Here is a 16509-nt window from a genome sequence, read left to right as displayed (position 1 = left end):
GCCATTTTGCTGTGACTAGCTGAGAAGCAGTTATATCAACACCTTTGAAATGAAGTAATAAATTTTGGGTTGATCATCTCTTTTCCATTCCTTCCAGATAGGAAGGATCAAAAATATCAATGATAAAATTTGGAAGTATTTTATGTCCTCTTCCCTTGCCCAAGAAAGTTTAAGACTGAGTCTTAGATGAGTGGATGATGGTTCAGTTAAGAATACATTTGTATTGAAAAACAAAGCACAACCTACATTTACAGTAAGAAAAGTTACTCCACAAAGCTGTGGGAAAGTAAAACAGCAAGACCCCATTGGGGAGCTCATTTAGAGAAAGCACAGCAGGATGTGTAGCCACAGTAAAATAATATTCAAAAAATCTGACCTAGATAACAGTATTTCTTAGTGACTAGAATTCATTAAAAATAACAGATTAAAAATGCACTGCACAGAATTCTTTGAAGCCTGAGTGTCACACTCAGATTAAATAACTGAACTTATGTAAAAATGAAAGCAACTTTTATTTTCTCCCTTAACAGAAAAATAACAACAAAGAAAGCTGTGAGTTCTGCTATTAAGAAGAAGATAATAATAAGTCAGAATATGAAAAAGAGCTTTGACTTTGTAGGGCTTTATATAAGTGAACACTGTCTTTGGCTATGAGTGAAGCTGACAAGCTCACAGACCTAAGTGCTGTGGGATATCAAATACAAAAGCAGAACTCAGCATAAGTCACAAAGTTTCATACTATAAACCTAAAGTATTTCCACATCATTTTAGTGAAAAAATATGATGATTAAGTTATGCTGTCTCATGGTAGCAGTGTATCAGAATGTGTTAGGAAACGTCCTTTCCTACTTCCCTGCTTCTCCCTGAGTATTACAGTAAAAATCTTCAGAAAAGGAATCTTGGGTGTGTCCCCTCACAGGGAAGAAAGGAAAATCAAGCCCTTTACTCCTTGAGAAAGCTTCTAAGTTGTGCTGAATAAAGCCCCAGGTTACTGCTCCATTTCAGGAAGGTACTTCAATGCGTCTGGACTCCAAGTTAAGCATGTGCTTAAGCACTATACTAATGCCAAAATGCCTTTCTACATCAAGCCTACATTATCCTTGCAAGTAAAGATGGTTTCTTTTAAATGCTTTACTTTTGTATAAGCATGAATAAGGATGAGATTCATGGACTTACAGATTATTTTTTTCTGTAAAAATAACATGACGCATCACAAAATACCTTGTAGTGTAAATTCAAAACTTTAGATCCCTGCAGAAGGTCCTCTGGAAATCTGAAAGATACTCTCCCAAACCAACAAAAACAATAATCAGATCTCTAGTTCACAATTTGCTAAGAAAATGGGAAGAATTATAGAACAAAAACATGCCTTCATGCTTACCACATTTGACAAGTTTGACAGTTTCTTAAAGATTACTTCAGAAGCACCTTTGAATTGTTCAACTCCTTTACAGCTACTGACTGCATGGTTAGTCATTTGTCATATGAGAGGATATACTTTTGCCCTGAAGCAGTTACAGGAGCAAAACTAAGATATTATCTCTTAGAAATCACTAAAACAATGTAGGTAAATGAGTATGCTCCATATTTGTTGTTATTTATTTACTACTTGTATTGAGTATTAGCTTTCTAATTAACCATCAAAGTTTTCTTAAAAAACTCATTAAAGGAGCCTAATAAGAAGATGACTACAGTTACCAGCTAACAGAGGGCTCCTTCACTCCCTGAAGATGGCAAAGCACTGGTCAACCATGCTGCAGGAAAGGAACGGTTCACTGCAACTTCTCCATTCGGGACTTTAAGCCCTCTGCAAAGCAATTCCTACTGGATTTAACAGTGGTGACTGAAGAGGTCGCTGGTCCTCCCATCCTATTCCCATACCACTCCATTGCCAGAGTTAAATCTGATGAGTCAGTGACTCCAAGTTCCCTGCCGCCTCAGCTCATGGCTGCTTCAATACCAAATAAAACCTGAAGGTGAATCACACTGCCCTCAAGCTGGGAGCTGCAGTGGCTGGGGAGCAGGCACACTACTTTTTGCTATTTTTACCTCAAGGATAAGAAATTCCAACAGAGGCAGGGCAAAGTAGATGGCAGTAACTTCTTAAGCTGCCTCAGCCTGATCAATGGAGCTCTTCAATCACAGTCCACAGAGCAAAACCCAGCCTAGTTCCCCATCTGCTCCATGTAAGTAAGTCACCTACAATACGATTTGCTAAAGTATATTGGGATTTGCTTTCTTTTGTTGGCCAAATCACTGACAAATCTCTTGAATTAAACTTTTTATAACTCAATTTCACCAAGCAGATGAAATTTCTTGGACAGTCCTGCTCAGTAAAGCAGCAACATGGATGGCTTTGGATCTTGGGCAAATTTGCAGAACCATCAGAATGAAATCTGAAAGAACTTTGTGTGTATTTTGTAACTGTACTCTTGCATTTTAGAGCTGCTATTTTGAGCCTTCACAAACTGTCATCTTGCAGGGCCAGTAATCTAGAGAAAAACTCGGTATTTTGGAATGAGTGCTTCTATCTGGCATTTTATGCAGATTGTCTCAAAAGTCCTAACACAACTGGCACTTGTTCAAGTGTCTCTAGTGACAGCTATTCCCTGGCAGTCATCTGCAAAATCTCCCTAGCATTTCCATTCTTACCATCCAGAACCTTACATTATTTCACTGTGTTCAGACTTTAGGCCTACATGTTAGGTAAAATTGCTACAAGGTCCTCCTGTTGCTTCAAAGATCTCTGGCAGCAGCCTTTTGCTGGATGCTGATTTACTGTCTTTGGTACCTGGCATTTCTGCATAGTTTCCATCATCTGGAAGTTCAAGACATGGTTAACAGGCTGGATGGCTAACACAGGCTATGCTGCTTTCCTAATGTCAGAGTGCACGCTGCCTTCATCCCCTGCCCAAGAGCAGAAAGGTAACGTTGCTCCCAGTTTTTACCTGATTTCTTTCTACTCCAGAAGCTTTGAAAAAAAACTGTTCCAAAACATTTTCCTGTTTTACTGTTCATTCAGAATCATGATGCTTTTTTCCTAGATGGATGTTTCTCCACTGTATGGTACAGAAAAAAATCATTCCTCCCTTCCTGATGTTCCAAATAGCTGATTTGGGCTGTACATTAACCTCTGTAGCTAAAACTGTCTAAACTATTTAATGCTTAATAAGGAAGTTTCTTCTTTCATGCATGAATGTGAGGTTTCCGCTTTTAGACTCTTGAGCTCCAGAAAAGAGCACAGCTTGCCGTTCCTTTATAATTATTTACTTCATTTCACTTGAGGCACTTCTGTGAGGAACACTTCAGTATGACTTAGGATCTTCAAAGCTAATTTACAGGTGAAACTGACACGAGCACTAAAAGATGGACAACTGCAATATGCCATGACACTCCAAGTAAATGGAATTATATTAGGTAAGGAGAGTGACATTTCAGCTCTGGAACAGGAGCTTGTTCTTTGGGAAAGTGTATCTGATCTCTAATACACGAGGGGAAAATCAGTAGCAACGTGAGGACATGGGATGGAATGAATTTACATCAGTGACAGAGGAGAAGATGACTGGTTTTATAGAATGTACTTAAAAAACTGAAGCAGCCTCTAGGTCTCCTCTCCCCAAACCCTGAGCCCGCCCTGACCCCTAGGATGTAATTCAGGGGGAAAACAAACAAACCAAAACTACGACTCTCACCCTTTTGTTTTTCCGAAGATTTTGTTCTGCTCCTAACAAAATGCTAATTTTCACATGAAGGTCAGCAAACAGATAGCCAAACATCATCTGCATTTCCTTGAATTCTCCTTTGTTTTTTCTGTTGGGAAATACAAGAAAGTCTGTCCTTACAAAGACTTCCCAAAATCTGTACTTAGGCTGTGACTAGGTGTTTCTTTGGATCATGCAAGCCCCAAATTCAGTGAAGCAGTTAAATTTATATTTTCAATTTATATATTCAATTTATATTAAATTTATATTTTTACTGCTGAGCTAAAAACTCACCTATATGTATGAGTCTCATTGAAATCAGATGGATTTAAACACATATTTACTTTTACACAAGAGAGACAGACTTAAGCATTATGTTCAACAGCTCTTTGGAGATGGGACTTAAGCAAGTAACAAATCAGTAAGCACTGCTCTCTGCTGCTGTGATAGCACAATAATTAAGATGTGGCTGCAGAAGTGGCAAATCATACTCTGTACCCCACAAAAAATATAAGTTAATGTAACTGAGGTACTTCAGACATATTGTTGGTTGCATTATGCTCCCGACCCTGTCTTTCGGGATTATTTTGTCTGATTTACTTCACCAGGAACAGATGAGTCCCAATTTCCACATGAAGAATTGCTCCCGTAATTGGGAGAGAACAGATTTTCAAGTTCAGATAAGGTAAAATTAATGTGCCAAAATGCAGGTAACTCACCTGAGGATGAGCCCCCTCAGACTACTGTCATAAATCATCATTACTTCAGTCCCTACTCCAGACACTGGAAGAGGCTGTCGTTTAAGCCATTGTCTGAAACACAATTTTGGTGACTGTAAAATCTCGTCTGATCCACAGGTATAAATCCAAATTAGCCACAGTGACTGACAGTTGTATTGTTCTCAAAATCCTTTATATTGAAAAAGTTTATGTATGTAGAATTTACCATCAGAAATAATATCTTTAAAAAAAATTAAAATCTCATCGCAGATGGAGACAAGTAAATGACTTTCATATGATTTTAGAAAAGCTCTTTTGCATTTACTAAAGCAATGAGTTTTAATATCCACATCTCAGGCTTGAAAGCCCAGAAATAGGTCTTTAGCAAGGTAGAGTAGCAAGTGGAGATCAAGTAATAGACACATTTATAACCTAATTCTGTGATGATCATCACATGATGATCTCCACATATATGGATATACATACATAGATTTTTAACTTTATAATGTGTGTACTTTAAGAGGACATTAAAAATTCATACATGAATTATTCATAACAATATTAAAATGGAACCAATATTAAAATTGAATTTATTGAATGTGCATCAAATAATGGAGTTTCCAATTATACAAATCTTAGTACTTCTTCAAAAAAACGTAGCAAGAAAGAATTACCATTTCCTTTTATTCTTATGATTTAAATTAGAAATATACTGAAATATACCTTAATCAAAACACAAAAAAGCACCAGTTTAACCGGTAAAATATAAAATATTTTATTTTATAAAAGTACTGGTCTCTGTTTTGCTTGTGGTAGTGCTCCTCAGACTTATTACTGCAATTCTCTTGCAGTTTGGTTAAATGTCAATGCTCCAATTACTTTAATAGTCAAACTGTGTGCTATTTTCACCACAGAGCCATTCAGGCTTGTCATGTTTGACAAATCCAGTAATTGAGATGAACTCTTGGAGAATACTGACATGTAACCAGTCATTTCCTACAGCAGAACATTGACCTCTGCAGCACAAATCACAGAGGATTTATTCAGCAGCTTGAAAAAACAAACAGGCTTGTTAAGTTTAAGATCATAATTTCATACATCTCCATTCATTTCCTTGTTTATTCACTTTCTGTTCCATTGGGGTGGGAATTAAAACATTAGGGGCACTTTTAATAAGTACATAAAAAGGACTACATCAAATATTCTGAAAAACTATTGTGAATTAAAAATGGCCCAGTAGATTATTAGAGGCTGAGTCTGCTGTCAAACAGTCTCAAATCCCCCTCAGTGCTCCCTGCCCCCAAGCAGCTGCACCCCACCCCAGCTTCAGCTCATTAACAGAAGAAAGTATTATACTAATTACATAAAGTACTTATCAACAGTGATCATTTCAGTCGTTCCAGTACATTAACCCTTGCTGGGGCCTTTTTATTTTTACTGTACCTCCTTGATGGGATTCTGCAGCTGGTGTGTAACAATGCACTGAAACCTCACGGCTCTCCTGATTCCCTTTGGATTCACTGAGCCAAGCACAAGGACTGCAAAACCTACCAAGTGTGTACTTGCTGGGCTGGCAGGTCCTTGGGTGATGCCTCCGAGACAACCATCAGTGTTTGACAGGTCTGAACAGCTACAAGCCCATCACATTTGTATTGAAAAACAAGTATTTTGCGCTGACAGCTTGTTGCAAAGGTAAAATGCAACAAAGGTCTGCGATGAGGATGCAACCCAGTTCAAATGCAATTCTGAAGCTTCCCTGTGATCGACATTAACTGGAGACCTGATGCTACTTTTGTTATGAAAGACACTACAGACCTTAGAATCCAGAATTCAACCCTTCTTTGGATGAAGCGCTACCATTTCAGATCATGAAATTAACTCCCCCTCAAAGCAATGTAACCCCAAAAAGAATGATCTGTGATCAAAGGCAAACGAAGGATAGAAATATAAGAAGAAGAAATTGACACAGACAACACCAGCTTCTAAGAAATGACCTTTGCAACTGCCAAAATTAGGCATCCCTTTGAGTGCTTCTGACTGCCCTCATCAGAGACAGTGGCTGGTCTAGGACACACATTACCAAACCAGGCTTGTAAGAAACCTTGCTTCATGTCCCCTCTCCCAAAGACTTTTTGCTTGATCTTTGTCAAATGAATTCATTTATCTATTTTACAAGCTGATAGATTGTTCTTCCCTGGAGTCTTTGAAAGAAATGTATTAACTATCACAGGTCACTTCCCTTCTGCAGGGGATAAAGACCTCTTACATACTAAAGACAGCATGTCCATATAATTTTTTTAATACATTCTAATTCACAAGCAAGTGTACGGCAACCACCAAGATGAAAGGACATCAGAAAACATCTGAGAAGGCAGAACTAAGAAAAAAAAAAAACCTTTGTAGGAAAAAAAAGCTAGAAATTACTTGTGCAAAATTCTATTTTCAGGAAAGTGTTCAAAATCCCAATAAAAGGGGAAAGATAAGAACTAAGCAGTTCTACTCTGATTAAATTATTTTACATTTATTTCCATACTGATTCTTTCCAGTATAATTTTTTCCATTAGCTGTGCAGTGCCCACCTGAGAGACAGAAACCAGGAACCTACTACAAGGCTACTTGGAGTACCTGGTGGTGTACAAAGCCTTGGAGCTGTAGAGCAACAACAATGCTCCCCCTCCATGCTGAGGTGATGTAACCCACATCAAAGGAATGCAGTTAACTGTCCCTTCAGGTGGGAACTGCAGATTCCAGCCTTTTCCACGGGAATGCACAAGATCTTCACAGAAGATGGTGGTTCGTTACTCACACATCACGGACCCAAACAGAAATCAGCCTGTGGTACAGGGCACAGCTGAGTGAAGCAATTCAGTGCATTTGCCTTGAGGAGTCTGACTCAGAGAGCAATAGGAGATTGGCTCTCAGTACCAGTCCTTTTCAGTCTCGCAGTCCTCGCTATCTCTGCTCGTCACGCACGCTGTGCCCATCTTTACCCAAAAGTGCATTTGCCGAGATCATGAATGAACTTTGTCTCTTCGCGTGACACAATTCCAGTTGAGCCTTGTAACAAGGAACAATCAGCACCAAGAAGGTCCTAGGGAGGACCAGGAGCTCTCCCAAGGTACTGCAAGCTGGATAGCAGCATTCCCTGAAGGCACCACAGTCTCTTGCACCATCTCTATGCGACTGCAGCTGCCAGAGAGGTTCCCCTAAGTGTCAAAGCACTACAGAGTCCTAATCCACAGAGCACCTGTGGGCACCACCACAGTGCAGAGAGAACAACTCCTTGAGTTTAGCTACAAGCACTTATGGATAATGTGCATTAGGAGGCAGGAGGGTTGCTACCTTCCCAAGGCAGTGCCACAAAGCCTGAAGCACATGTGCAACACAGTGGTCAGTGCCCTGCCCTCCACTCCACCATACAAAAGCTCTCCACCCACCTTACCAACTGAGGGAAAACAGGCTGTGTCCTATCTGCCAAAGTGTGCTGGGAATTTACGTACTTTTAGATTTACTTACTTCCTTCTTCCCCATCCACCTGCTGGTACATGACCATATTACATCCCTACTCCAGACCCTCATACCCCCTGCTCCTGAGCTGATGAAGCTTTTCATTCCAGATACACCAGCCTAGCTACTTATGCTCCATGGCCTCACCACCTCCAGAAACACTGGGGCTCTGGCAGAAATCATTTGCCTTTCTGTCAATGTGGAGAAAAGCAACATGCCAACTGAGCACACCAAAGATTGAAAGTCTGCATTAAGCTGCAGGCAGAGCTTGAGATGTTGGTTATTGTATATGAAGTTATAAACAGGCATCAGACAACTGCTCAGCCCAGCTTTGGGAAATGGAGGAAAAGGTATTCTCCTGTCACAAGATGCAGTAAATCCAAATCTCATTTCCCCTCCTTCTCCAGAAACTTTGAGCCAGGTCTGATGCATTCAAGTGACTGTCCCTCTTCCTGTACCTGTTTGCCATAGTTACAGAGTAGATTCTCACTGTTGTACAAAAAAAAACCACCTAGGACTGCAATTCCCAGACTTTTCATGAGGGCAACAAACTGTAGACCACAACAGGGAGCAAATTTTTCCAACAAACTGGGACATGATGACCTTCAGGGTATGATTAATGAAAGATGATCCTTCTGACAGAGGGGCTGCACTGGATGCCCTTTTGAGGTGCCCTGTAGCGCTCTCTCCTATGACTCTGCTGGCAAAGCCCCATTTATTGGACAGCATTTGTGGCAGAGCTTGCATTCCTAGGTATTACAGTCAGTATCACTGGCCTGTTAATTTGTTATTTACACAAGGTTATCTATCTCATCTGGTCACTAACACACAATTTCCATTATTTTCCATGACTATTTGAAATTTTGCTCACAGGTAAACAGGGGCAAAAAGCAACACTTATTAGGTAGTGGTTATTAAATGAGATATGCTTTCCAACATTTCCCTTACATTGCCATACTGGCATCCATCTCCTACCGTACAGGAGATGGTTGCTAATGATTATATAAAAAACATGCCATGGAAATCTCCAGACTTACATGATTTTTTTTTCCTGCATAAACATCTGCTGCCTCATGAAGTTTATCTTTTCTTTTAATAATCAGTATTTCTCAAGGAACATTTTTAGGCCTCAGAGATGGTCAAAGCCAGTTTTTGCTGACTGATTCAAAATCAGCCATATCTCTTCTGACAGTCTGAAAACAGATTATAACATCCTGTTTGGGTTTTTTTGAGGCCACATCCTTCTCTGCAATCAAAGTCCCGGTGAGTCACATGTTTGAACACCTAGTCTGAAAAAAAGACTTTGCTCTTGCAAAAAGAGACAACAGTGAGGGAGGAATAAAAGGGCAGAAAGAAAGCATTATCTAGGATTTAAAATTGGGAAGGCAAGTGACCCAGAGGAGCAAAAATGCATAGGAATAAATAAGGAGGGTTGTGGCTTATGCCTTCCAAAGCTGCTATTTTGCAGGGTGGCCTGCATGACAGGCAGGCAGGTTTGTTTAATTTCAGAAGACTCCAGGATGGAAGGAGAAGAAAATATTACTTGCAGTATATGTTTAGGGATATGTTTTAAACGCTGTAACTCTTTGGGGACAAATACAGGACAGAGATCTTGCTGTTTGGTGGAAGAAGAAAGACTCTATTAGGAATATTTGCCCAAAGCTGTAACAATTTAAGGAAGTATCAACAGCCTTACATCAGTAATTAGATCAACAAGGGGCAATGAAAGGCAAGGTTATTTACAGACCAGAAAACAAATGCATGTTGTGTGCTATTGATCATATTCAAATGTTTAACTACACTGTTTTAAAGTGTAATTTTTTCTCATTTACAAAATTAACACTCCTTTTCTTAAAAAAATAAAGTGTATTTTTCAGAATATTTTAGGTTAATTCACAGGGTTTTGTTTTGGTTTTTTTTTTTTTATTCACAGATAGTTGACGCTATACTGGTTTATAAAACAAAAGTTAAAAAATACCTGAACATATTCTAAGTGGAATGGCTACATCTATAAAACATATAATAAATTGGTGTTAATAATACCTAATAAAGGACTTATTAACACATCTGGAATCAAAAGCCAAAGGGCCTAACATTCCCTGAACAATAATACATTCCTTTAAAGTCAAAGTAACCATTTCAGTCTCAGAAAGAATTAGTTTTGATTAAGTTCTGAATACATTTGCTCATGCTAATATAAGTGATCTTTAGAATTCCTTTTACATTTACTTTGCCAACAACTGTACTAAGTTCTTTACAGAAGAGATGAAATCCTTGCCTTGGCAGGCGACGGTCTTCAGAGAGAAGAGTGAGGGTGGAAAGCCAGCAGGAACACTGCACACACATTACTGAGCACATCTGTGTGCGGTGCTATTACAGAGCGTTTTCCCCAAGTGCCACTCGCAGCCTCGCATGCAGGAAGGTCTGTTCACACCAGGCTGTAGCCCACAAGTTACAGGTAAAAGGGAAGAGCCTTTAGGGTTGGTCCTAACAGGATACAAAGGGCACAAAGTGGGTGATTATCTTCTCCTGTGAGCATGGCAAACTGAGATGAAACACCCTCATTTACCCGTACGTAACATAGCTCTCACAAACTCAGGGATGTAGAGAATAATAAAAGAACATTAAGTAGTCAGGGCTTTTGGTGATACCAAATGAGATCTTTTAATCATATTTGCTTTATGTGGCTCTGGTAGCTATGATGCTTTTGGCAAAATCTTGTTTGAGTTGCTAGAGCATAATATCAAAGCCCAGACTGAGATTTTTTCATTTATTCTGAGAATTTATACCATTTGGGCCATTCTAAGACAATACATCCTATGGCACTTTTTATTTTTTTGAGCCATAAAATTTGTGGTTATTATACAGAATTTTTAACATATAAACATGCATAGATAATTGTAATATGTAGTCTATTTTTTTATAAGTACACGTATATAATTTATATAGTATGTAATATATTTAATCTACATTTATACAGTATGCTGTACTATGCCCTTTTTCCTTAGGACACTGCAAAACTCTTTGTACTGGCTAAACAACAGGAAACAATAGAAGATGTTATTTATTTATTATGCATCTTGGGCTTGCTATGTAACTACTTTTTTTCCTCTTTTACATCTATTTAAAGTGAGACTGTCACACAATTCTAAAAGGGGAAAACCTGAAAAATGAACTGTACAAATAGGTGTACTGCACCACCACAATCTAATACCTAACCTCAATATCATAAAAGCATTTTACAGACTTTATCTGCATATTTATCTGTTCCCCTTTTAATCTGGAAAAATGGAGTAGCTGTTGAAAATACACTGTTAGTTGTTCTCAAACATCTGTTGACTAACTCTTGAAAAAATATGAAATCAAAAGGGTACCTTTAATAGATGGTTTCTTTTTTATATCTCCCTCATATACACATTCATAAATGTGTATTACATACATCAACCCCTAAAACTAATACGAACCTTCAAATCACTTTGAGTAAAAACTTAATTTTATTCCTAAAGGCACAAACTTGCAGATACTGCCTACACTGAAAATGAAGCTAACATAAAAATTTCCAAATGAGAAGGAAAAAAAGAAACAATTCTTCACACAATAAAAATAAATAATAAGGTGCAAAAACATATGCACACGCACACAGACAGAGAAAGCCTGTCTACAGTAAGAAATTATTTAGACCAATGTTTCTGGTTGGTTTTCATCCCACCAGAACGTTATCAACAAAATTATAACCATGTATTACAGACTGCCTACTTACTGTCTGGCCTGCCAAGGCCAGTTCTACAGCAAACATTATCAGTGTACAAGCCACAAATGAACAAAATTACCATCTGCACACTGAAGAACAGAATTGCTAACATAATTATATCTCTTACATGTAGTAAGTACACAGTTGTTTAAAATTTGGACTTACAACCTGTTTTTCAAATAATGGCTTCAGTCTGCTTCCAAGTCACCAAGCTAATGGCTGTAATAAGTAGCTATACCTCTTAATCAGAGAATGTCACAATAAGCATAGTGCATCTATCTATCTAAGCTTTTTTGGCCATGTTATTATGGTTTATGAGCAGTTTTACCACCCATATGTTATGCTGTCATGTTCTTCTAAAAGCTGGTTATTAGGATTAAATGGAGAAAGTGAAATATGAATGCCTGTATAAATTGCAGAGATGAATGCTGCTAAAAGCAAGGTGTCCTAGGTCAGAGGAAGACATGTCATATGTTGCAGGGCATGCCACTTATTTCAGCAGGAAACCCACACAATTTGCTTGAACTCTGTCAGGCTTTCTGACTCATTGCCACAGTTTGGTTTCATATGGAAAACAACAGCTGATCCTCATTTGTTTCTACCCTAACATGTACCATGGCCCAAAACACTAGAATCAATCCTTCTACTCACCAATTTTAAAGCCAGATGCTGTAATGACTGTGTTATTCATCACATTAAGACCACTATACCTCATGAAAAATTATTGATATCCCTTTCTGACCTTAACAATACATCAAAATTCAGAGGACTACTTTCATTAGAACAAAAAGTTTGCAATGAAATCTGACATCCTTAGATGCAGACACCTTCACGTTTGGTACAAAATACAAGAGATGCACAATGGGGTATAACTAGAAAACAAAAGAAAACCCCAAAAACCCCAAATCCACAAAGAACCTTGGATGTGCAACCAACAATGAATTATGACTTGCATAAGAACCAATACTGTAAAGCTTAATTGATAGAGGGACAATTCTCATTCTGTGATATTTTAGCAGAAAAAACCAGGAAGCAATTACTGTGCTCTGCTCAGCACTGAGGAGGCCACATTTTGGTGCATTGCACTTGCAGGAGGTGTGGAGAAACTGAAGAGAATGTATAAGAAAGCAACATATTTAAGAGAGCTCCTGAAGGTCTCATTGAGAAGGAGAACTTGTCTTATTAAAAGATGAGAGCTTTCTGAGAGAAAAAGGTTTTTATAAATGAGGACAGTGCTGGTTTTCTCTGTATCTGGACAAAAACAAAAATCACTGATTTAACTGGAAATTAAAAAAAAAAGGGTAAAAAAGAGAAAAAGGAATAATGCTGTAATTCTGATTAGTAAGAGAGCAGACCTTACAACTAAAAGGATCACAAAACACAGAAACAGACTACTGCATGCAATCCACTTCACTGCAGATCTTTAAGGAAAGAATTCTGTAAGAGATAAGGTAGCCATAAATAATTCATCCTAGCAGAAGGAGATGACCTTTAGAGAGCCCTTCTAGCAGAAGCAGCGTAAGAAGCATGGTGGTCCTCAAGGCAAATGGGAAAAGATGAGCCCCTCTCCTGTAGCATGGCTTTCCATCCCAGATGAAGAAGAAGGACTGGTAGGGGTTGGTGCTCCCATCCAAGGGCCTAGAGGAGTCACTCCCACAACTTCTCTACCCTCCAGTCTTGTATTTCTGAGACTGACAAGATAGGGCAGCCTAACAGAGCTGAATGACAGAATTTCCCTTTTCTGCACACAGCAGAGTCAAACAACCCAATTTCTTCAGAAGTCCCTCTGTCAGCACATCACCCAAAAGCCATCTGCCATTTCCTAGAGCTGGCTTCCCGCAGCCATCCTGATTCTCTGTGCAGCCTTTGCTGTGACCCTCTGCCATGGCCTCCCAAGCCTTCTCAAATCTTTGCATGGACAACAGTTCCCTTTGGACTGTGGGGAGCAGTCTCTAGCTCCTGTAGGAACCAGGCTACCTAGAGGAGTTAGATGACCACTTCAGACCTATCCTGACAGCAAGACTGATATCCACCCATGGTACACTATGGTGTATTGATCAGTAAAACACAAACTAAAGCACTTCTGTGACATTTTTTGCTACATCACTAGATAGGCAATGTCATAACTGGAAGTTCATAGACTTCTCCAGGGTGAACTCTACTCTGTTCCCAAGTTTTACTATCCTTCCTTTCAGACGTGCATATCTTTAAATGTCTCTTCTGTTACTGTAGGAGGAAGGATTCCTTCAAAAGAACATAAAGGCTATACATTGAGAAGAGACTTTTTTTTGTAGCTGCCTTTCAGATTCTGGAAAAGGCCTTTGGTCAAAACTGGTCATGTCCAGTTTCAGGGAGTTTTAATTCTGCACATGATGGGCAGCCCTGTACCAGAGGCAATGTGTAGACAAACAGCATCCATACCAGTCTTCTGGTGACCTTATATGCTGAATGAGCCCACAGCTGGCTGCTGAAGTTAATGGGATGCCAGCTGATGAAGCACAGCACTGGCACCGTGTGCTCGCAGTGCTGCACCTACTAATGAGCTAGGCTGCTGTGCTCTGTGGTAGCTGAAGTTTCTATGGAGCTTTTATCTTCAGCTTCAGTGAGTTACAATAATCCAGCCTGGTTGTGCAGAACGCGTTCATCACTACCGCTAGATCGACGCCAAAGAAAAGGGAGCATAGATTCTTGAACAGCCAGAAGCAGAATAATTAATTTCTGGCTATTTCTGGCATCTTGGTATTGAAGTACCAGGTAGATTAGAATGCTGCACAGAACTCATAATGCTTTGAAAAAGGAAGGTCAAGTGCTTTCCCAGAGAAAAGGGGTCAGTGCCTCTTCTACTTCCACCATAGATACATTGCTATGCTGTGGCTTGGATACACTGCAAGTCAGCCACTCTTGCTGAGTAATTTAACAGGATATTGTGATCTACACGTCAAAACCAGTAGGAAGATCAAGTATGGATGTTAATATGATTTAAAAGGTACTTTGCAGTAGCAACAGCTACAGACACAATTAGGTCCCTGTCTCTGCTAGTCAAGGAAATATAATGGAAGATTAGTATAAGTAATTACATTACACTGGTCAAAATAAAAGAGCTAAGCACTGCATTTTCTTTCATGTCTCTACTCATTTGCCTGCTTGAAGTGGCAGTTCCTTAATGCCTTAGCTGTGATAATACACTGTGGAAGCTTTATTGCAGGTGTACCTTTACCATTTTGTTCACTTCTTGTAAAACAAAACTAAATAACGGCAGCACAAAATGGTACTTTGCAACATATGCTGGAACAAACACCTCTCTGATACACAACAGCCAAACATTATGATGGAGATGTAGGAGAGGATGGGCAATCTTCAGCACCCTGCTGGTAGCTAAGTATCTCCTTGTAGTGATGTGACAGCCTAAAATGTTCAGTATAAACCATCTTCGCTGTTGAGAAAAATAATCCCATCCCCGAAAATTAATCCTTAAAGCAGTAAAACCCCCACATTTTCCAATTTCCAGTGTTCCTCTGAAACAGCCTGCCTTGTTAGTGTGTACTAAAGCAAATAGAGGTTTAGCATCAGCTAGAGGTAGCTGCTGGCTTTTCATCCCAACTGGAGGGGAGGAAGGGAGGGAGGGAAAGACTGGCTTTTCCCAATGACAGAACCTAGAATATGGGCTGTGGAGGGGCATATGAGCACAGTATTAACAACAAAACACAATTACTAGGATTTTTTCCCCTCTGATGTAGGGCAGTGAAAAAGAGTTGTACATACAGCAGGACAAACATCTGACCATTCATGGAGACCTCAACACCTGCAGTACTTCCTGCAACAAATAATACCCTGTACCGCAACAACCTCGAGTCAGTGTATGTGACTGATGAGTACATGGTACTCATACAGCCAGATGTGGTCAGAGCATGAGAACTTTTATCCTGAGCAATGTGCCAAAGGGTGCCTCTTTGCCTAACTCATTTCAGGCCTTTCTGGGATAAAACTGCCTCACAGTATTCAGAGAGAATACAGGACCCTTTCCTTTCCTTTTCATTTGTCCCCCTACCGTGGCCTCCTGCTTTCTGTTACCAGCCATAACTGCAGTGCTGGTATGAAGCCACATGCAGGCTGGCAGAGTAATGCCCTGTGCAAGATGGCTGGACAAAGGTGAGCCACTACAGCATCCATACCATTCCCACTCCAGTGAAGCAGCAACTGTGACTTGCAGCCATCTGCAGGCACAGCCATCAACACAGAAGTCCCCAAGGAGCAATTCAGATTTTAGAGATCCTGGGCATGTCAGGAGAACACACATCTTCTTCTACACCCCTTGGAGCTACAACACACAGTAGTGGGATGCAAACCTTATACCTAAGAATATCCTTCTACCCATTAAGGCTTATAAATGAGCTCAGCATAGTCCAGTTCTACTGGTGATGGTCCACTGGGCATTGCTTTTTTATATACTGCCAAAGATTAAGAGTTCAGGTTGCTTCCTCAGCCCATGAATTTCATACAGCATTACCAAGCAGTACTCAGTAAATCTTCAGCTCCTGCTATAAAATGAAATAAAATGACCAATAAGCACTATTTTTAACCACAAAACATCTTACTCATTATGCAAGAAATGCTTCTGCCATTCTCTGATGGAAAAATGCCTAATTACTTACATTATATCTCACTGGAAATACAACAAATAAAACAAGAAAGGCTATTGAAGGATGAAAATAATGGTAACATGTGGTACAGGGCCTGACCTTAGGAGAGAGAGGTATTTATCCTGAGATAGGGAGTTTTGAGAAAAGCACTGCCAATTAGGAAAACTGTCTGCCTCCCATCAAGGAATACT

General features: G+C 39.5%; 1 protein-coding gene across 15 annotated transcripts in view; it reads right to left on the bottom strand.

Annotated features, from left to right (window-relative positions):
• Window positions 1-16509, bottom strand: part of LOC136563103 (poly(rC)-binding protein 3-like) — a 500444-nt gene that overhangs the window by 93546 nt on the left and 390389 nt on the right. The window contains exon 1 of one of the 15 annotated variants that reach the window (XM_066560346.1): window positions 4421-4439. The exons of the other annotated variants lie outside the window; for them this stretch is intronic. The gene's annotated coding sequence lies outside the window, so the exon portion shown is untranslated. Of the gene's footprint in view, window positions 1-4420; window positions 4440-16509 lie in introns of those variants that run through there. 15 annotated transcript variants of the gene reach the window in all.

The sequence above is a fragment of the Molothrus aeneus genome, chromosome 1 (genome assembly GCF_037042795.1).
Source record: "Molothrus aeneus isolate 106 chromosome 1, BPBGC_Maene_1.0, whole genome shotgun sequence".
In the NCBI taxonomy this organism is placed as follows: domain Eukaryota; kingdom Metazoa; phylum Chordata; class Aves; order Passeriformes; family Icteridae; genus Molothrus; species Molothrus aeneus.
Note: the sequence above shows the minus strand (reverse complement) of the source record. Positions and strands in the feature narration are given on the sequence as shown.